This window comes from Dasypus novemcinctus, chromosome 18 (assembly GCF_030445035.2).
Source record: "Dasypus novemcinctus isolate mDasNov1 chromosome 18, mDasNov1.1.hap2, whole genome shotgun sequence".
In the NCBI taxonomy this organism is placed as follows: domain Eukaryota; kingdom Metazoa; phylum Chordata; class Mammalia; order Cingulata; family Dasypodidae; genus Dasypus; species Dasypus novemcinctus.
In genome coordinates, this window is record NC_080690.1 from 82,723,421 (window position 1) to 82,746,697 (window position 23,277).

General features: G+C 37.7%; 1 long non-coding RNA gene across 1 annotated transcript in view; it reads right to left on the reverse strand.

The window, feature by feature from the left end:
* Nucleotides 1-9,196: 9,196 nt before the first annotated feature.
* Nucleotides 9,197-23,277, reverse strand: part of LOC131274418 (uncharacterized) — a 144,376-nt gene continuing 130,295 nt past the window's right edge. The window contains exon 4 of the long non-coding RNA XR_011646410.1: nucleotides 9,197-9,607. This is a non-coding gene — a long non-coding RNA (uncharacterized lncRNA). The remainder of the gene's footprint in view (nucleotides 9,608-23,277) is intronic.

Here is a 23,277-nt window from a genome sequence, read left to right on the forward strand (position 1 = left end):
TTTCTTTTTTTTTTCTATTAGGTCCTGCAGGCAGTGTTTCTTATTTACTGCGCTTCCTCATCCTCAATATCCACTTTTCTGTGTGTGCTGATTTTTGCTAACAATGCTATCCCATTTCCTTCACATCTTTCTATCCTTCATCATCTATTGTTGCTCTTACATTCCACCTCTCTTTGTTTATCCCCCAATTTTTCTGACATTTTTTCTAACCCCTCTATTCTGCTTTCTACCCTTTATTCACTCATTCTGTTATTTTCCTTTCTTTTCTCTTTCCCTCTCTCCTGATTAGGTTGGCATTTTAATTCATACTACATTTCTCCATATTCCATTTACCATGAGTTTAATATCCATTCTCCTAGCTCTCACAAGGTTCTTCTGCTAACATTTACTATCAATACTATTGTTACATGTTTTCATTTCTTAATTCTTTTGCTTTACCTGGCCCTAATATTTCCCTTCAAGGGAATTTAGACAACAACAGAGAAATAAAATAAGAAGAACTAAGTCTCAAAGAGAGGACTTAACACACACACAAAAACAGCACCTACATAAACCCTGAGAATAGATGGAGAACCTAATCAACTGAACAAACTCATCAAGATAAAATGGTGACTGAACAGCAACAAAAAATGACAGCCCATACCAATAATCAGGAAAACATGGTTCAACCCAATGAACAAACTAAAAATCAGAAAGAGGAACAGGACATCAAACAACTAATCAAAGCCCTCAAAACATATATCATGGACCAATTTAATGAACTGAAGGAAGAGACTAAGGATAGTAAGAAAACACTTGGAGAGCATACAGAAGAAATTGTAAACATATGCAAAAAGGTAACAGATACGATGGTGATGAACAGCACAATCCAAGAAATCAAGAATATACTCTCAGCAAGTAACAGCAGATTTGAAGGTGCAGAGGAAAGAATTAGGGATGTGGAAGACAGTTTATCTGAAATCAAACAGATAATAGAATTAATAGATAGAAAGACTGAAAAATCCAGCAGGGACTTAGGAGCCTGAAAGACAACTCAAAATGCACAAACATATGTATTACAGGCATCCCATAAAGGAGAAGAGAAGGGCAAGGAAACAAAAGGGATGTTGGAGGAAATAATGCCTGAAAACATCCTGAGCTGATTCAGGAAGATGGATGTACATGTCCAGGTTGCATAATGCTCCCCAAACAGCATAAATCCCAACAGCCTATCCCAAGACATATACTTGTCAAATTACCCAATGCTCAAGACCAAGAGAAAATACTGAAGGCAGCAAGGAAAAGACAACCATCACATACAATGGAAGCTCAGTAAGATTAAGTGCTGATTTCTCATTAGAAACCATGGAGGCAAGAAGGCAGTAGTATGACATAGTCAAGATAATAAAAGAAAAAAAATCCCAGACAAGAATACTCTTTCCAGCAAAGCTGGCATTCAAAATGATGGAGAGTTCAAAATATTCACAGATAAACAAAAACAGAGAGTATGCCAGCAAGAAACATCCCCTTCAAGAAATATAAAGGGAGTTTTGCAGGAGGAAAGAAAAAAAATGTGAGAAACAGAATTAGAGGAGAGTGAAAGAACTACTAAGAAGAGAAAATGAAAACAGCATATGACATACACAAGTCCAAAGAAAATATGGCTAATGTAATTAATTCCTTGGGAGTAATAACACTGTCAATGCATTAAACTCATCTGTCAATAGATACAGATTGGAAGAATGGGTAAGGAAATATGACTGATCTATATGCTGTCAACAAGTAACACATCTTAGACCCAAGGATTCCAGGAGGTTGAAAATGAACACCTGGAAAACAGTCTTATAGGCAAACAATAACAAAAAAGAGAAGGAGTAGCTATATTAATATCAGACAAAATAGACTTTAAATGCAAAACTATTGTGATAGACAAAGATGGACACTTCATATTAGCAAAAGGGTTAATCTTACAAGAAGAAAGAACAATCATAAACAGCTATGCTACTAACCAGAATGCATCCAAATACATGACGCAAACACTGGAAAAACTAAGTAAAGGAATAGATGCCTCTATAATTATACTGGGGGACTTTAATACACCACTGTCACCATTGAATAGAACATCTCAACAGAGAATCAATCAAGAAACTGTTGTAGAATTTGAGAGAGATTCAATTATTTGCATATAGAAAGGCCAGGAGTCAGGAATGATTTTGAGAAGGAAAAATGGCTTATTGATGGCCAGCCAGACTCGGAAGCTTTCTGTTTCAAACCTGAGCCCCTAACAAGATTTTCAAGTTCCTTTTATACAGGGTGGGGAGTCAAATGGTGCTTTTATCAAAGAAAACTACTTTCTTTGTTAATTAAGTCTCTGCCTGAGTACCAGGTAGGTTTTGAATTAACATATTGCCCGCACCTCAGGTGAGCTTGAATTAGCATCTTGCCTACATTCTGTCTGGATGCAACCTTGAATACACATTCAGTCTTACATAATTTCTGAACATTCAAAGCCCATATCACTTAATTGGATTTCTAGAGACTAGGCACACTTGAATACAGAATTAGATGATTTTTAATTTATGCACAGGCTATATTATATTTCCCATTCAAGGCCAAGCCCAAGTTCCCTTAAGTTTTGGCATCACCACCATCAGAGTTTCCCTGGACTGACTGGTATGTATATAGAGTTTGCATTGCTAAATGGTCTCCTGGGACTGGAGTTGTTGCCATGGTCACCAAGGGCAGGACTGCAGCCTCTTACCATCCCACACACACAAGTCAGGAGAGACAGCTTAGGTTACGGTTATCTCTGAAGAGACAAAGAGCCCCCCACCCATAGCCCACATCAAAACTAAGACTTTGAACCATATATTAGAGGAGCTGGACTTAATAGACATATACAGAACATTATACCCAAATACAGCAGGATATGCATTCTTCTCAAGTGCGTATGGATAATTATCTAAGAGAGACCACATTCTAGGCCACAGAGAAAGTCTCAATGAATTCAGAAAAATTGAAATCATAAAAAATAATTTCTGATCCAGCAAGGCTAGAACACCCATTGTGGTCCTTTGGAGAAAATATGTCTGTCCAGAGGCAAACTGGGAATCCTGAGTATCTCACCAAAAGGATGTCACAGAACCCAAGATATCAGCATGTCAAATCAAGACTGGACACAGGTACTCAAGTGCATATTACCAGCTCCCCAGCCTTGCCAGACTGTTCCATGAATGGATTATGTTTCTGATGAAATCCCTGATAGTGTTTTGTTCAGTCACCACCACAGGGTTCTTGTGTATTCTCAACATCCTCTCTGGGTTCCTGTTTGGCAGCACTGAAGGCTGATTAAGGACACTTTCCAAACCACAGGTCTCTCCCTACAATCTTTATTGCCTGTATTACCCACTCATTTCAATCTAACTTCACATTTTTTTAACTTTCCAAAATTCTGTAGAATTTCTCCACTTAATCTTTTCTATCCTTAGGTTTTATCTTTTTGTTACCTCCACATGATCTAGTTATTTCCTTTTGTTCTTCTTTAGTTTTTACTTGTCATGAATATTTGCTAATAGGCTGCTCATAAGCACTCAGACTCATTAAAGACTAGTTACTCTGTTCATTTTTCCTTGGTATTTAATTATGTCAGATGAAGAAAAGTCTGTGAAAGTCTTTTACAAGTGGAATAACATTATATGTACACATATAAATTATTGAGATTAACAAAGGACCACTGTACCTCTTTTGCTTTTTCTGCTCCTTCTGAGTCAAAAGAAAAGAACTTTTCTTCAGAGGAAGGAAATATTGAAGAAAAATAAAGCAATTAAGTTGTCTCTTAAAAAAATAAAAAGAAAAATAATTTCTCTGTCAACAGTGGAATGAAGCTGGAAATCTGCAAGGACCAGAGATCCAGATTAGGCACCAAGATATGGAAGTTTAACAACACGACTCTTAAACAAACAGTGTATGAAGGAGGAAATCTCAAAAGAAATCAGTAAATATCTTGAAACAAATGAAAATGACAACACAATATATCAAAACTAATGGGATACAGTAAAAGCTGTACTGAGAGGGAAATTCATAGCCATAAATTCATACATCAAAAGAGGACAGTTTGATGGATTCCCAAAAAACTAGCTGTAGATTTGCCACATGACCAGCAATTCCACTGCTGGGTATATACCCAGAAGAACTGGAAACAAGGACAAAAACTGATATAGGTACACCAATGTTCATAGCAGCATTATTCACTATTGATAAATTTGGAATCACACCAAATGCCCATCAACATATGAATGGATAAATAAAATGGGGTATATACCTACAGTGGAATACTGCTCAACTATAGGAAGGAATATAGTATAAACACATGGGATAGCATGGATGAATCTTGAGGACCTTAGGTTGAGTGAAACAAACCAGGCATTGAAGGACAAATACTACATGATCTCTCTGATATGAAATAAGTAAACCAAGATGTCTTAGAGAGGTAGAGACTGGATGATAGGCCTAAAGGAAGCTGTGGGTGGAGAGAGGAAGGTTTCAAGCTAATAACTACATGGGTGAAATCTAACATAAGAGAGAGGTATTTTTACAGGGAATGGATTATATTGGGGCATAGGGACACCATTGAGTGGTGCTTTGCAGGCTTGAAGGGGCTAGGATTGGGAGGATGGGTCAGATGGCTCAGGGATTGGGGGAGTGCCTGGGGGAAAGAATTTAACATGGGAGATTTCCAAGGGTGTGGTTGAAACTATAATGTTAAGTAAACATTTAGAAAACATACTAAGGAAGAATTACCTGTTTAAGGTGCTGAAGAGGGGGCCATCTGGCCCAGGGGCAGGCTTCTAGGGAGTATGTGAGTATTCAGTTTGTCATAGTGTGTTATACCATTGGGTGGAGACCCATACAATGAATGTGAATGTGTACATACATCCTGAGGAGGCCTGATGTTCTCAAAGAGCGGGAATTGTGTCTCTTGAGAGAATTGGTGACTCCCAATGGGTTAAGGCAGTCTAGTATGTCAAACCCTCAGCATTGTTACAAGTAGCTATGAATCTGGTCCTTCAAGTAGTGAAGAATGACTGTCACTATGGGCCCTGGGGGGAGGGGGAGAGAGGTATAGAATAGATGGAAATAGGTAACTGGGGGCAATGGAAGTGTTCCACAAGATCATGCAATATGGATATAGGATATGTTAAATAACATAAAAAATGCATAAAAATTTATAGGCTAAAATGCAAATCATAATGTAAAACATAAGGAATCTAAAAATGTAGAAAATTGTACAGTCTAAAATATAAACCATACTGTAAACCGAAGTGGAACCATGTTTGAAAGCTAAGTTATGCTTCAATATCTGTACATCAGCTGCAGCAAATATAACATGACATGTTAAAAGATCATTGCTGGCATAGTGGGGAAGGGGTTTGATGTTGGATATATGGGAGTCCTCTATATTGTATATGTGAATTACTGTGATCTAAACCTTTGGGAAGGCAAAATTAAAAACTAGGGGGAAAAAAGGATGTAGACACTGCAGAAGAAATGAAAGAAATTGCCTTGTCAATGTACATACTGGGCAACATCTTTGTAGTGATGAAAGGCAAACAGCAAAAACAAAGCTTTATAATATTTTTCATTTTTAATACTGCAATTTATTTTTATTTTATTTTATTTTTTCTTTATTATTATGTGTTCTATTTCTAATCTTTAAGCCCATCACTATATTTCATTTTCCTATTAATTGAATTTGGCAATATATTAGGCTTCATTTTTTAAGAAGTTTTAGACCACAGAGGGGCTCAACTATGGCAGGGGAGAAACACTGGTGTGGAGTGTTATTCATGGAAAGCACATGGTTGGCAGGGAGTTCTCCAGGACAGGTATACAGGGTACACACAAATGTTCATATATGGGAAGCAGCTGTGGTTCAAATGATTGAACTCCCATCTACCATATGGGAGGCCCTGGGTTCATGTCCCAGGGCCTCCTTGTGAAGGCAAGCTGGCCTGCATGCCAAAGAGAGCTGATGCAGCAAGACAATGCAACAAAGGGAGACAAGTAGACCCAGGAAGAACATGCAGTGAATGGACACAGACAGCAGGCAGCAAGAAAGCTGAAGGGGGAATAAAAAATTCTTCTACAAGTAGAAAAGTCATTTATTAAAAAATTTCAGATATATGTTGGGTATTTTTGTAGTAGCTACAGTTACAAATGACAACTAAGGGAGTGCTGATTTCCTACCCAGGGGAGCTCTAGCACATTCCCCAATGGAACAGCAACAATCCCCCAAGTGCAATGACAAAGACCAATGAAGAAGGATGGCCCAACGATGAACCCTTGATACTGACGGTTATGCTTATGATCCTGTGTGCCAGAAATATGAACTAGGCCCAGAGCTGCAGGGTGCCTAAGAGTTACCACCTGAGAGCCTCCATTTTGCTCAAATGTGACCACTCTATAAGCCAAACTCAGCATGTAAATGCATTACCTTCTGCCCAGTGTGGAACATGACTCCCAGAGATAAGCTTCCCTGGCATTGAGGGATTGCTACAAATCACTAACCAGTGATGCATCTAGAAGGAGACCTTGAATAAAAGGGTCAAATCAGACCAGCAGAATATCTCAGCCTATATGTAGGATCATGTTTAAAAATGTTTTAACATTAAATAAAATGGGAAAATGGCAAAGACAATTGCATTTTTATGGCTAAGAGTCTTTGTTGTAGAATTTGAGAGAAGTTCAATTACTTGAGTATAGAGAGGCCAGGACTCAGGAATGATTTTGAGAAGGAAAAATGGTTTATTGACAGCCGGCGGGACTCGGGAACTTTCTGTTTGAATCCCGAGCCCCAAACAAGATTTTTTAGTTCCTTTTATACAGAGAGGAAAGGCCAAATGGTCCTTTTGTTTCCATTCTCAATAGGCTTGAATTAGCATATATTTCCACATCTTAGTAAGCTTTTAGCATGGACCTCAGGCATTCGATAAGCTTTTAGCATATTTTCTTTGCATTTCCCCTGAATACTTAAAGTTTATAGACCTTGCATTGTTAAACTGTTTCCTGCTCACCAAGGGCAGGACTGCAACCTTTCATCATCCCACACCCACAAGTCACAGACAGCCCAGATTATTTCTGAAGAGACAAAGGGCCTGCCACCCATAGCCCACATCATTTCCCCCCGTGCCAAAGTTTAACTCGTTAAGCTTTGGCATAATTATTGTTGGAGCTATGAGGTGGATGGCTGTTTGTTGTTTTGATTGATTATTTATTAATCTTTAGTGTAGCATCTAGGACTGTTTTTAAGAGTTTAGAAGATTTTATTTTGGACAGCAGAATCCTGGGACGGGAGCCTCCTGCAGTTATTCTACGGCCACCGGCGCTCACATGGATTTCCAGTCAGGTTTCAGATCCATCTATTACTTTTATTTTACCCTTGAAGAGTTTATACCTTTAATTTAAAAGGGGTGCTGAAGAGAGATGGATCTCTTTTTTGTAACTGCTTCCTGCTGGCCATGGGCTGTAGTCATTGCCTAATAAGGTGTAAAACTCTTAATTTATTCTAACTGGAGGAAGATGGATCTGGCATTCTGTATGAAGTTGGATGAAGTTTTCATATGGTTAATAAGATGTTCACTCTGAAAGAAACAAACTTAATTAAAAATTTGGAATACCCGTTTTTAAAAGAGGACACATTGGATTACAGAGGTAGACAAGGTTAGGTGCCTATAAAGATGGCACTCCTTAAAAGCTGGTGGGAATAGCATATATATTCTTTTTTAAGTTATCCATCTTTAGAGAGAAATTGCAACAGACACTTAGCTTTGTCTGAAGACACATTCCAAGCTGTTTAATGATTGGCATTCATTTGCTTTGTCAGATGCTCCTGGTGAACTGGCACTCCTTGGGCAACTGGCTTCACTCAGGATTAGAACACTAAGTTGGAAATTCTCTTAGTTTTCACCTGTGGGAGTGATTAGAACTACAGAATAAAGATTTTTTTACACCTTGGTTTTTATTGTACAATTTTTAGCAATTTTGACTTGTTCAATAGGTGACTCACCATCAGGAAGCAAGCCTCACTTTTGCTACACAGCAGAGTACAGCAGAATATAGAAGTTGACTGAGACTGGCTGAGACTGCTACCTTATTCTATAGACATGTTTATTAACTGTTTAGAAAATGTTTTACCAGGAATTTAACATGTCTAATATACTTCTGCATTGATCCAAAATAGAAAAGATAACGTTATATGCGGTCACCCCTCGGGCTGAAGTGTGGTTTGCTGGCCTGGCGGGGGAGCAGCCGCGGCAGGCCAAGCCGCTGCCCCCATAATAGGGTGGCTGGTCGGACTCACCGCCACCCCTGAAGGAAGCTCGGCATGGGCGCAGAGTGCCCTCGGGTCTCCCCTTCTCGGCAGCCATGCTTCCGCGGCCGCCCCTCCTCCCAGATGGCGCCTCCCGATGCCTTGTGGGGCGGCACCCTTCTTCTTCCTTCTCCCTGCGCAGGCGCAGGGCGGAAAATTCCAGGCTGCCCTTTTCCCCCTCCCCCGACAGCAGCAACAGCCAGGCGTGGGTGGAAAAATCCAGTCTGCCCTTTTCCCCTCCCCTGACAGCAGCAACAGCTGGGCGTGGGCGGGAAACTCAAGTCTGCCCTCCACCCCAGCAACAGCAGCCACCAATCCCTAAACCCTGCCCCTTCCCCCAGCAACAGCGACAGCCAATCCCTAACCACCACCCCTCCCCCGTCCAGTACCGCCCACTGACCTTTCGCCGGCAACCAATCAGAACAGGGCATGGCTTCAACCAATCAGCCTTCCCCAGCCCCTATAAAACTGTTGCCTCTCCCTCAGTAAAGTGGACTTGCGTGTTTACCTTGTCTCCGGGGTAGTTCTTCTGCCGTGCGCCCTCCAGTCCTGAGAGCCCCTGACAAGGCCCTGGCCTCCCTTGTCCCCAGTTCGTCGCCTGCTTCTCCGGGCGACCCCTTCGTCGCTGGCTTTGCTGGGCGACCCCGTCAGCCGAACCGCGCAACCCCTGTGAGACCGATCCCTCGTCTGCTGCCAGACCGACCCCTCGTCCCAAGTGGGACCGACCCTTCGTCCCAAGCGGGACCGACCCCTCGTCCAGAGCTGGACCGACCCCTCATCCGCAGCCAGACCCCACCTCTACCGACTGAGCAAGCCGTCGCAGTTATAATTATTAGGCATATATTTAGTACAGGATAAAAGTACAACACTTAATATTAACTAATGTATTACTTAATGCATAAGGATTTGGAGTTGCAATTATTAGTTTTGAGTTTCAGGTTTGTAATACTTTACATGTTATCTCTCTATGAGAGCAGGCCATAATGCCAATTGTGTTTAGGTTTCACTTACAGTATCCTGGTATCATGGCTCCACTTAGCATGTTCTTCAACGCAGTGAGCAAGTCGCAGCATCCTTGATCTTAGGGAGATTTTCCAGTATTCTACTAGCCTGGTGCATAGTGCTCTCTGGCACTATGGAATAGTGCCAGTCTGGAGGCGATATCCATTGTACACTTGGCTGTACCGAGTTATTATTGGCTGCTGCAGGAGCTTGAAACTGCAACGTAGTTTCCATCGACTTCAGGAGCAGAACCAGAGGCTGATAAAGCAAATATTTTTAATTGAGGGGTCAGTGACCAGCCTAGCCAATAACTCACATGGAGAGGCCACCTGTAATGTATTCAAGGCCTGGTTTGAATGCACAAGAGTTTGACAATGTTAAAGTTTATTCCTCATTTTTAAATACATTTTAAACAACTTAATGCAACACATATATCAAATGACTGTTTACTTACACAATTTTACTATGAAGATAACAGTAGGTACTTTAGTAATAGAAGAAAAATATTATTTTTCATTGTTAAAATGAAAACAGAAGATTTCCAATAGAATCAAGATAACTTTTTTATTACCATTTACTTAAATATGTACTTTGTGGTGGCCTTCAGACAGGTTTTATTATCATTAAGTTATTTCTGCTACCAATACCAATCTAAGTTTTAGTTAACAATGACTTTTAGAACTAGAACTATTTAAACATTTTCAGTTTGGCAGATGTTTTACACCCTCTTTATAATTGACTATAACCACATTGACTAGACACTTTATGTTTAAATAAAATTATTAAATTACAATTACCAAAGAAATTTACTCTATTTATTTAAGAGAGCATATCTACAATCTTTTTCCTTTAGCCTAATTTCACCAATGTGAATTTACAATTTTCATTACTCTAAAGATTTTGTATATATAATGTTAATTTAGTTTATAAATTAACTATGGGAGATTACACTCAAGTTAAATAAAATTGAAACCATAGTAGTTTATGCAAGGAATGTTTTCTTTTTCCCTTACAGGAAGCTAAAAACTTTTTTCTTTAAGTTATGAAAATTATTAATTTAAAAGCATACTGACTACCAGGTTTTAAAACACATTACACAATTACTTAATTTTTTAAATCATAACCCAGGAAAGATCTTTCCATAGTTTTTATGGACTTTCCTTTACTTACTGAGATTTGTTAATAGAGCCACTAATTACCTTTATTTTGTTGGAAAGAAATCTTTTGGAAGAAAATAAGGCTCACCAGATTGTGTAGAAGAAAAGAATTTATTCTCAATCTTGCAAGAAGGGGCGCAGAGCCAGATATGGCTGGTGCCCCGAACAAAGAAAAATGACACAATATATACCCCTAAGCCTAGCATAGCATGCAAGCTCTTCCTCTGTTTTTCCATAGATTGGATACTTCAGAAGTTACATCTTGTCTGAGATTTAACTTTTCCATGCAAAAGTTTGTGTATCTCTATCACATTCCAACCATTTTAGTTTTTACCTGCTCCCCTTTTTCAAATAAGGAATAGAATTTAGTGCTGAAATGGCACCGACTTAGCTCCTTCTTGGGCATCTTTCCACTGCCCATAGGACTGTCCTAAACTGGTCTACTCCACTGCTGTCCAACCTGGGAGTGGGAGACTGAGGCAGCAGGCCACCAGATTACATCAACATTTTTCTTATGTGAAAATTAACCTAATCTTTGTCTTTTTACATTTTATGGCTGACAAAAGGTTTAAACTGGGAAATTACCAGGCAAACTGATTCTTAATTCCCTAGCCTAGTAGATAGGTTTAATCTGCTACACCTAGTCTTGCCTTTAAAGCTCTTGCAAAGAGGAGGCCCTTTCCCAATTGTTTTTATAATCAGATTTCTATGACTTTTTCATCTTGCTTAGTTTAATTTGGGCTTTAAGAATATTTATTTACATATATAACTGCATATTTAATTAAAAATTTGAATAGAGCTCTTTTAAGAATTTTCATTTTTTAATTTGATATTATTATCCTGATGTATGAAGATATACACTGAGCAAATGGGCAGACACAAAGATTTAGACACAGAAACAAAACTCATTGATATTATTTATAATTTGCATTATTTTATATACTGTTTAGCTTAATTTGGGGTTTCAAAATATATATTACTTATAACTGCATATTTAACCTCAACAATTTGAGCAAATAGGCAGACATGAATAGTTTGACACAACAACATAACTTTAGTTTCTTTAAACTTCTAATTTTTACAAAACAAGTGTGACTGCAAAACATTTCAAAGACTCTTGAAACTCTTCTTAATTTGCACTATGACTATGCAGTTTTATACTATGACTATGCAGTTTTACACAAGAATTTTCTTTCTTAATGGATTGTAACCAAAATGTTTTAATGCTTTAGCACTATTTTTTTTGTTTCAGAACTTTATATTTTACTTTGAATTTAGCAGAATTTTGGATAAGCAACAAGATTAATTTTATATATATTTACTGAGGCTATTTGAAGCCTCAGGGAGGACAGACTGGTTTCTCTCATGAATTGCCACTCTTAGGAACACTGACCGTCAAGGCAGGAGACTTCTCCCCCTCCACCCCCCTTTTTTATTTTGGAGATAATAAAACTCCAGTGGTCACTTAACCTTATTCCATCAGGCAGCAATTTATTTAGTTTACACTTGAATTCATGAGAGAAAGGGTTACTAATACCAGGAGAGGAGACAGTGATGTCCCAGCTCTTCTCAATTATGAAATAACCATAGGCAAAGGCAAAGGGTGAGGCTAGGCTTGAAGTAACCATAAACAAAGGAAAGGTTAGTTTAGAATTTACACTTAAATAATAGTTTCAGGCTAAATTCACCCAGCTATAATTTCAGTTATTATCTTTCCCCTGCTTTATAATATAAATGCATTTATAAATGATTTTAACTCTTAGTTACAGTTTTTATTAGTTTTGAAAAACCTATTAATTTTATAACACCTTTAAATACCTTTCATTTGACTTATAACATATTAAATGAACTTAACCATTACTTTATTTTTTTTTTAAAGTAAAAGATTAAATCTCTTGCAGTTAGTTTGAAATAAAAAGCTACTTTTCAGGATTTGATTTCTAGAACATAAATGTTTTTTTAAAAGAGGTAAGACTCTTCTTTAAACACTGAGGAAATGAGGTTAAAGCACAAGAAGCTATTGATAAAAGATTTTCTTTGTATATTGATCTTACTTAATTTTAATCATAAAAATTTTCCTTCCACAAACCTTTTACACTTTCAGTATTCATTCAGGTTTTTTCCCACACTCTACTCTTTCCAATAATCAATTATTTTATCTTAGGACAAAATCATCTTCTGTTTCCTTAACAATAAAAACACACTCCATATATCCCACATACTAAGTTACCAGGCAAACTTCTTACAACATATAATTGCCATTAATACTAAACAAGCTTGTTAAAATAATGAACTTTTCTTCACTTTAAATACCAGAAACAGTTTTTTTGGAAGCAAGTTGGCAGGGGAGACTGGCTGCCGAATAAGTTTGTTATAAAATTGCCTTTTGTTATTATCAATTCAGTTTTTGTTAAATAATGACTTTCTGCAATTAGCCATTTAAATACCTTAATTTAAACAATGCTTTGTAAAACTTTTATAATTATATATACCCTTAAGACAAATTTTACCTTCACAGAACACATTCTCTTACTTAAAGTTACTACAATACCTTCTAAGAACCTGGGCAGAATGCAAAGGTATTTTGGCTTTGACACCCTAGGGAGGGAACCTTACTGCATTTATTCTGATTCTGCTTTTTACCCCCTTCATGGCAGTCGGGTGCACAACAATCAAACAGTAATGCAGCTTATGAATAGAAGGTGTGGACTCACTGGAAAGGGGCAAGCTGCTCCCCCCTTTCCAGCTTTCAGGCCAAAATGGGCAGACAGAACCTACTCAAATTCAGCAACTCTCTAGGGGACCCAGCCACCCTGACTGGGGCAGCCCCAACAAACTTGGGTGCATGGCGCAGACACAGATGGCCTCCAAGCCCCGGCAAAGGGCCAGACCAGAGACAGACAGCAGAGCATGCACAAACATCTAGACTCCGCAAACATCCAGACTCCTCAGTTTTGCCCCATAATCATTTCACCCCCTTGCCAATGGCAAGGGAGGGCTCCAGCTCAGCTGTAATTCTACTTTACATAAGGACACAACTCCAACACTAGCATTGAGCTGACACAGACAGAAGCACAAAGGTCACTAATTTGACCCACAAGTTTATATATATTTTCACCACGGCTGCCCCCACAGCCATCACAAACCTCAGAACACTTAACATTTGGTATAAAGTGAAATCATTCACAATTTAGCACCATAACAAAAGATTTCAGCTAGACTTTTTCCACTGTCTAAACTTTACCCCCAGACCAAGCTCCACCAGAAAAGCCAATCCATTTTCCTGTAACCAAGTTTTGTTTTTTTTTTAAATCTAGACCAATTTCCAGGACATTAGGACTTGAACCTATAAACAATCCTTTTTACTAAAATTAAGACACCACTCCTTTAGTGGATATAAGACTAGTACCAGATTCTAACATGCAGTTAGACAAACCCAAAACACCAGGGCTTTTCCCCAGTTTTTCTCCTCTTCCCAAGCCTAGAGAGAATGGCTTCCCCCCAATTTTATGGGGCTACTAGGGTTCTCTCAGGAGGTGATCAGCCTCCCCTTCCTAGCAATTAAAGCTAGGGCCTTCCAGACTGTGCTCACCCGGGGAGTCTTACCTTCTTCCATGTTCGGAGTTCTTTTTCGTTCCCAGAATCTTTCTCTTCAGACCTTCCATTGCCCTTGATTTTTGTTGGGAAGATTCTGGTGGAGCCCACGTCTTTTCTGGATTAAATTTAATCCAGGGGCGCCCAGATTTGGGGTTCACCTGAGTCCTCCCAGCTTCCTTGGAGATTTGGAAGGGGCAGCAAAATGTTACCGTCTCTGGCCTTCGTTTGTTGTCCTGCCGTGGTCGCCAAAAATGTTGTAGAATTTGAGAGAAGTTCAATTACTTGAGTATAGAGAGGCCAGGACTCAGGAATGATTTTGAGAAGGAAAAATGGTTTATTGACAGCCGGCGGGACTCGGGAACTTTCTGTTTGAATCCTGAGCCCCGAACAAGATTTTTTAGTCCTTTTTATACATAGAGGAAAGGCCAAATGGTCCTTTTGTTTCAGTTCTCAATAGGCTTGAATTAGCATATATTTCCACATCTTAGTAAGCTTTTAGCATGGACCTCAGGCATTCGATGAGCTTTTAGCATATTTTCTTTGCATTTCCCCTGAATACTTAAAGTTTATAGACCTTGCATTGTTAAACTGTTTCCTGCTCACCAAAGGCAGGACTGCAACTGTTCATCATCCCACACCCACAAGTCACAGACAACCCAGATTATGTCTAAAGAGACAAAGAGCCTGCCACCCATAGCCCACATCATCTTCAGAAAAGATTTGGGATGTCATCTGAGTGGTCTCACTAATGCACGCTTCAGCAGGGTCCCAGAGACAGCCAAAGTAGATATAATCCCAGCTACTGGTTCTACTGAGGGCTATGGAGACCCACAGTTTCTGTGATGATGGAAAATGGCTCTGGAGTTCAGCACAATGCCATTGGGCCATACTTTGGAATTTATGTTGCTGAGTGTGATGGAGCTGGGCTCAGATTTCTACACATGCCTCTTCTGTCACTTTTACTGAACCTGTGGTTGGGGCTATGGTTGCTGTATACTCAGGATACTTGAATCTCTGGACTGTCCATGAACAACCTGGGCCCTGAGCTTCAGCAAAGTAGTAACTCCTACTCTCTTGTTCATTGGCCTTACCCAGGTCAGCTAATAGGGATATGAAGATGGTTAACAACCACACTAGGGAACCAAGAACCTACAACTGCAAGCAGGAGAATTGCATCCAACATCCATGTGGAATCTAAGGCCCCTCTCAATATAGATGTGGAATGGATATTACCATCCCAGGGTCTACAGGATGGAGGAATAAAATATGAATTAGAGTGGAATTACTGATATTCTACTATGGAACTATTGTGACTAGTAATAGAAGAAATTGTAGCATTGATGTGGAGAAAGTGGCCATGGTAGTTGCCAAAGGCAGGGAGAGGGAAGAAGAGATGTGATGTGGGGGTATGTTTGGGTCTTGGGGTTGTCCTAAATGATATTGCAGGGACAGATGCTGGTCATTATAGATCCTGCCATAACCCTCTGAATGGACTGGGAGAGAATGTAAGCTACAATGTAAAGCATTAACCATCTAGTACAGCCATGCTCCAAAATGTATTAAACAAATTCAATGAATGTGCCACAGTGATGAAAGAGGTTGTTGAGGAACTGGGTGAGAGGAACTGGGTGAGGAGGGGTGGAGGGTATATGGGACTCTCTTATACTTTTCAATGTGACAATTTTTGTGATCTATGTATCTTCAAAACATACAATAAAATAGATGATGGAGTGCACAGGCAGGGAGTGGGGTATATAGGAACATCTTATGTCCTTTAATGTACGTTTTGTGTGATCTATTAACTTGAAAACAAGAAAATAAAAAATAAAAAAGAAGACAGCAAAAATTGAAGACCTAACTGCACACTTGGACTTAGTCAAAAAACAACAAACTAAACCCACAGGAAGAAGAAAGAAAGAAATAATAAAGATCAGAGCAGAACTAAATGAAATAGAAAAGAAGAAAGCTATCAAAAAATAAATAAAATGAAGAGCTGGTTCTTTGAGAAGATCAATAAAATTGACAAATCCTTAGCTAGACTAACAAAGGAAAAATAGAGAAGATGCAAATACACAAAATAAGAAATGAGAAAGGGAATATCACTACTGACCACACAGAAATAAAGAATATCAAAACAGGATACTTTGAAAATCTATACACCAACAAGAAGGACAATTTACAGGAAATGGATAAATTCCTAGAAACACATAAGCAGCCTACATTCACGAAAGAAAAAACTGATGATCTCAACAAGCCAATCAAAAATAAAGAGATAGAATCTGTCATTAACGTGGCCACGGTAGCTGCTGATGGTAGGGAGAGGGAAGAAGAAATATGATGTGGAGCCATTTTCAGGATGTGGAGTTGTGCTAGGTGGTGCTACAGAGACAGATGCTGGGTATTGTGTGTCCTGCCATGGCCCATTGGGTGGACGGGGGAGAGTGTAAACTACACTGTAGACCACTGTCCATGTGATGCAGCAGTGCTCCAAAATGTATTCACCAGGTACAGTGAATGCGCCACGATGATGGAAGAGGTTGCTGATGAGGGAGGAGTGGGGTGAGGGGGATAGGCGGTGTATGGGGACCTCATATTTTTTTAATATAACATAAAAAAAATAAAGACAAAAAACAAAAAAACTTCCCAACAAATAGCCCTGGGCCAGATGGCTTCACAGGTGAATTCTGCCAAAAATTATGGAAAGAACTCACCAATCTTGCTTAAACTCTTTCAAAAAAATCAACATAGAAGGAACATTGCCCAATTCATTCCACGATGCCAAAATTACCTTAATACCAAGCCAAACAAAGACACCACAAGAAAGGAAAATTAGACAAATCTCTCTAATGAATCTAGGTGTGAAAATCCTCAACAAACGACTTGCTAATCATATTCAACAACACATTAATTAAACCCACATGACCAAGTATGTTTCATTCCTGGTATGCAAGGATGGTTCAATATAAGAAAATCAACTAAGGTAATACATCACATAAACAGATTGAAGGGGAAAAAATCACGTGATCATATCTATAGTTGCAGAAAAAGCATTTGACAAAATATAGCATCCCTTCTTGTTAAAAACAGTGCAAAAGATAGGAATAGAAGGGAACTTTCTGAACATAATAAAGGGTATATGTGAAAACCCCACAGTTAACATCATTTACAATAGTGAAATCCTAAAATGATTCCCTCTAAGATCGGGAACAAGACAAGGATGCCCACTATCACCCCTCCTATTTAAAATTGCATTAGAAGTACTTGCTCGAGCACTGAGGCAAGAACCAGATATAAAAGGCATCCAAATTGGAAAGGAAGAAGTAAAAATTTATTGATTTGCAGATGACATGATCCTATACATAGAAAGCCCTGAGAAGCCTAAAACATAGCTTCTAGAACTTATAAATAAGTTTAGTAAAGTCTCAGGTTATAAGATCAATGTGCAAAAATCAGTATCATTTCTTTACACCTATAATGAGCAATATGAGGAGGAAATCAAGAAACAAATACCATTTACAATAGTAAATTAAAAATCAAATACCAAAGAATAAATTTAACTAAGGATGTAAAAGACTTATACACAGAAACCTGCACAACACTGTTTAAGGAAATCATAGAAGACTTAAATAAATGGAAGAATATTCCTGTTAATGGATAGGAAGACTAAATATTATTAAGATGTCTATCCTACTGAAATTGATCTACATATTCGATGCAATCCCAATTAAAATCAACCCAGCATTTATTAATGAAGTAGAAAAACTAAGTATGAAATTTATTTGGAAAGGAAAGAGGCCCCATCCAGCCAGAGACCCATTAAAAAAAAAATTGAAATTGGAGGAATCACACTACCTGATTTCAAAACATACTACAAAGCTACAGTTGTGATAATGGCATGGTACTGACACAAAGACAGATTTACTGACCAATGGAATTAAACTGAGAGTTCTGATATAAATCTTCACATATACAGTCATTTGATATTCAACACAGCCATCAAGCCCACTCAACTGGGAGAGAATAGCCTCTTCAACAAATGGTACTTGGAGAACTGGATATCTATAAGCAAAAGAATGAAAGAGGATTATCATCTCACACGTTATACAAAAATCAACTCAAGATGGATCAAAGACCTAATTTATCACTTAAGACCATAAAGACCTTGGAAAACAATGTAGGGAAACATCTACAGGACCTTGTAATAGGAAATGGCTTCATGAAATTCACACCAAAAGCATGAGCAGCAAAAGAACAAATAGATAAATGGGGCCTCCTCAAAATTAAAGGCTTTTGCATCTCAAAGGAATTTGTCAAGAATGTGAAAAGACAGCCTAAACAATGGGAGAAATACTTGGTAACCATATATCTGATAGGAGACTAATATCATAAAGAAATTCTATTTCTCAAAAATAAAAAGAAAAACAACCCATTTAAAAAATGGGCAAGAGATTTGAACAGATGCTTCTCCAAAGAAGAAATACAAATCCCAAAAAACAAATCAAAAGATGCTTGAAATCACTAGCTATTAGGGAAATGCAAATCAAAACTACAGTGAGATTCCATCTTACTCCTGTAAGACTGGTGACTATCCAAGAAAAGAAAAGACTACAAGTTGTTGGAGAGGATGTGGAGGAATGGAAACACTCATCCACTGCTGGTGGGAATGCAGAAAGATCGAGCCATTCTGGAGGACATTTTGGTGGTTCCTCAAAAAACTAGCTATAGATTTGCCATATGATACAGCAATTCCACTGCTGGGTATATACCCAGAAGAACTGAAAACAAGGGCACAAACTGATACTTGCATACCAATGTTCATAGCAGCATGATTCAGTATTGCCAAAAGTTGGAATCAACCCATCATTTACTTGTAAGGTATCATAATAGGTCTCTTTAGCATCCCTATTGTTATCAACTGTCTCTTCAAAGCAATCTAGGCTCTTTCCATGAAACATGACACAATTCCTTAAAAAAATACCCTTTCTAGTTATAAAACTATTCTAGCATTTTGGTCATTGCAAAAGAACTACCCTAGTTCTGGTACCAAATTCTGTATTAGTCAGCAAAGGGAGTTCTGACGTAAAATACCAGAACTTGGTTAGTTTTTATAAATGGTATTTATTTGGGGTAGGAGCTTACAGATTCCAGGCCAAAAAGCATAATTTACTTCCCTCACCAAAGTATATTTTCAGGTGTTGGAGCAAGATGGCTGCCAACATTTCTGAGGGTTCAGGCTTCCTGGGTTCCTCCCTTCCAGGGTCTTGCATCTCTTTCCTCTGTTGAGTCCAGTTCCCAGGGCTCCAACTTAAGACTTCAGCATCAAACTACAACATCAAAATACTAACAGCAAAAACCCTTAATTCTGTCCTTTGCCATGCCTTTTATCAGTCCTGCTGGCATAAGAAGAGGTTTACATAATTGCTTAATCAAGTAAACCTATGAATCTAACATAATCTAATATGCCCAGAGGAAAGGATCAATTTACAAACAATCCAATTTTCTTTTTGGAATTCATCAATATTATCACCTGGGTGTAGCCCCACTCATATCTTGGAATTCCTGTCATATTGCAATTGAGTTCAAAATCCATTTGTTGAGTTCATGTCTGGTTGGGCCCTCTATCACAATCTCTGTTTTCAGCTGTCAGGTAAGAGAATTCACTTCTGTTTGTAGGGAGGGGAGGTTGTTTGTTTTTATGAGGTACCAGGAATTGAATCCAGGACCTCATACATGTGAAGCAGGCACTGAAACAATGAGCTACATCCACTCCCCAATAAGAGTTGGTTTTTCTGTTTCTTTATATTTACAAGTTATCAGCAATCAGACACTCAACCACTTGCACTACATACATTCCCTGTTTCTGTTTCTTTACTGTTTCTCCACTTTCATGGGAAAGAGGAAGTTTTCTATTTCTGTACTTCTGTGTTTCTGTGGTTTGTGTCCATTTGTTAATGTATATTTTCCTACCTCTGGGTGGTACTACTATATTAACAAATCAAAATTCTTAGAGAGCTGTGTTCAAACAGTTTAAGCTAAATTAATACTACTAGTTTCCCAGAAATTGGAGCATCTGAGCTTCTGGTGCTCTTTAAAACCCTTATGTTGTCTCCTTCTGGGTTCTAACCTGGTTTAACTCCTGCTATAATAATAAGATTTCCCAAATCCTAATGAAGATTCCGAGGCAGCGGTCCTTGTAAAGAATTCAATCTTACCATTCCGTTTTATAAGCAGGTATATTCAAATCTCTGCCAAGTAATTTACAGGACTGCAGTCAAAAATTAAGATAAACAGAACTATTTAGAAAAACAAAGCAAAGATGCTTTGCAGTATGCTGCAATCTGAAAATCTTATAATTAAAATAGAGTATAACCTAAAATAAATATTCCCCCTTCAAGATTGTTCCCTCATCTCTCTGCTCATTGTTTTTGCTCATTGCTAACTCTGCTTTCCTTGTCAAAGAGACAATAAGTCTCTCCTTGTCTGATGACAGTCTTCTGCTCCTTGTGAATGCTCATTGTCTGCTAATCTTCTGTAGGAAACACCAGGACCTCCCATATGGGAGACAGGCACTCACCTGCTAGAGACACATCTGCTCCCCTAAAATAAACATCTTAAGTGCTTAATATTGTGAAATAGATGTGGCTCAAGCCATTAGGCCCCATCTACTATATAGAAGGTTTGATTCCTGGGGCCCTCTGGGAAAAGGTAAGCTGGCCTATGCTGTGAACTGGCCTGAGCAGAGAGCTGGCCCATTTTGGTGTGCTGGCCCAAACAAAATGCTCACGCAGGAGTTCTGGTCCACATGGACAGCTGGCACAGCAAGATGATGAAACAAAAAGAGACACAGAGGAGAGACAATAAGAGATGCAGCAGACCTGGGATCTGAGATGGCCAAAGAGACTGTGTGCCTCTCTCCCACTCCAGAAGGTCCCAGGATTTGTTCCCAGGGCTGCTTAGAGAGAAGACAAGCAGACAGAGTAGAACAAACACAGAGCAGATAGGAAGCACAAGAAACAATGGGTGGGGAGGAGAGATAAATAAATCAATCTTATTTTAAAAAACATTATTTACATCCTCATAAATAAAAATAATTCATTTAAAGAAATGATTACTTTCTAAGCTTTGTACAAATTTAATATGTATATATACATAATTCAAAATAATTTAACAAAATTTTGTACAAATTTAATTTGTACATATATATAATTCCAAATAACTTAACAAAATACCATCATAAGTTTCAAAATTCATATAGAATTAAATTGTATACATTACATAGTTTTTCTTAGAAATAAAGTCATACCTACATGTGCCAGTAATCCTGGTTAAAATATTGTATATTACTGTTTCAATATACATTAAGTAAAGTGTTTTAAGTATTTCAACATATCTGCTAGTACAAAATGTGTTTTCATACTTTCATTTGTATAGTTTTACTATATATTATATAAAAAAACAAGGAATAATAGTAAAAAAATTGTCTACATTAATAATCTCTGTTCTGTTTCCACATTAATTCTAATTAAACCTGGGTAACCACATTAAGAAAATTAGTGTTGATAAAGTTTAGTAATTTTTAAACTGAATAACTTTTTAGGATAAAAGGTTTTTCCTAGGCTCCTTGACCTCCTCTACCCCTCTCCCTGCCCAGGGCAAGGGAAAGGTAAGATTAACTTAGAACTGTCTCTGTTAGGCCTGGAAATTAAGAGTGGTGGGGACAAAGAAAATGTTACTCTGATTTTGTATAGTCTGTCCTGTAAACCTCCAATTAAATTTTAACATTTTTGAGATTAAAAAAATAATCCAATGGTCAAATTGCAGTATGTAAAGAAAAAAATTGTTTACTTAAAAGCTATGAAAATATTTTTCTACACTATGATTAAAACAAAACAATTATAATACATTCTCCAGAGCCTGAGAGTCAGAATGCTTTTAAGGTTGTTCAGAAATTTAAGGTAATATGAAAACAAAGAAGTTTTAAAATATAGAGGAAAAGAAAAAAGGAAGTATTTCTTATGTCAGCTATCATTATTTTGATTTTATTCTACTCAGGGGCAATTTCCCTAGGTTTATATGGATTCTAATAAAATGAGGTAGCATCAGTGTGTTCAGTCTTTAAGATGAGGAAAATGATTAGTTTTTGGTTCAATAGTTACAAACTTTTTAAAACTTGTTTGCAGAACAGGTGTAGATCCTTGGTTGAACACCTGTTTTTCATGTACAAGGTGCCAGTTTCACAGCCCAGTATCTCCTAAAAAAATTGTTTTGTTGAAATTAAAATGACCAGTTCTTCTTGGAACAGAATGAGGGATATAAGACAAGACTTAAAGGGATATGATTCATGTAATATTCATGCAATCTAAGTAACTTTTTAAAAAATTTAAAAAGTATACTAAAAAATTCATGTAGTATTTATGTAAAATAAGTATCTTTTTTATAAAGCATGTATATTTAAAAAGTGATTGGAAAGAAGTTTTCAGAAAGCTTGTTTAAGGGAGTGTGTTTTGTCTCAAGATAAGATGGCTGGTTTTCATAAAATCAGGGTGGAAATATATAGGATATGACTTGAATGGATATGGAAAGCTCTAGAAGGATTAGTGGAGGTAAATCTCATTTGTTGCTGACTGTAATTCAATAAGCTTATTTAAAAGTGAAATTTATCTTGACTTGAAGTAGCTAGTCTACATGGTTATGGATGGTTACAGGAAGATTTTGAAAGCATTTTCCAAACCAAAAGATTACAATGTAAATGACTGATTCCAGGAAACCATTAAGTAGAAATCTAGGATTTAATGTTAATAAGAAAAAGTAACTTTACAGCAGAAAAACCTGTTGAATGCTACCTCAGTCTGTAATAATCTATACTAAAGAAGATTTGTTTACCCAATGCTGTACTTTCTCTCTGTTGAAGTAACACAGTTTAATGGCTGTTGTGTTTTGAGTGGAAAGATATAAAACTCCTTTTGAGATAATTGATGTATATACAAATAACAAAGAGTATGTTTCTTATTAAAATAGTTTTGTCATATTAATATATCCTGTATGTATATATGCATGTATTCAAACTTATCTAATTCTGTATCCAAGTTTACCTAGTTTCTGGAGAGCCAATTAAGTGATATAAACTCTATAGGCTTTATGTATTCTGGAAGGATGTAAACTGAATGTGCATTC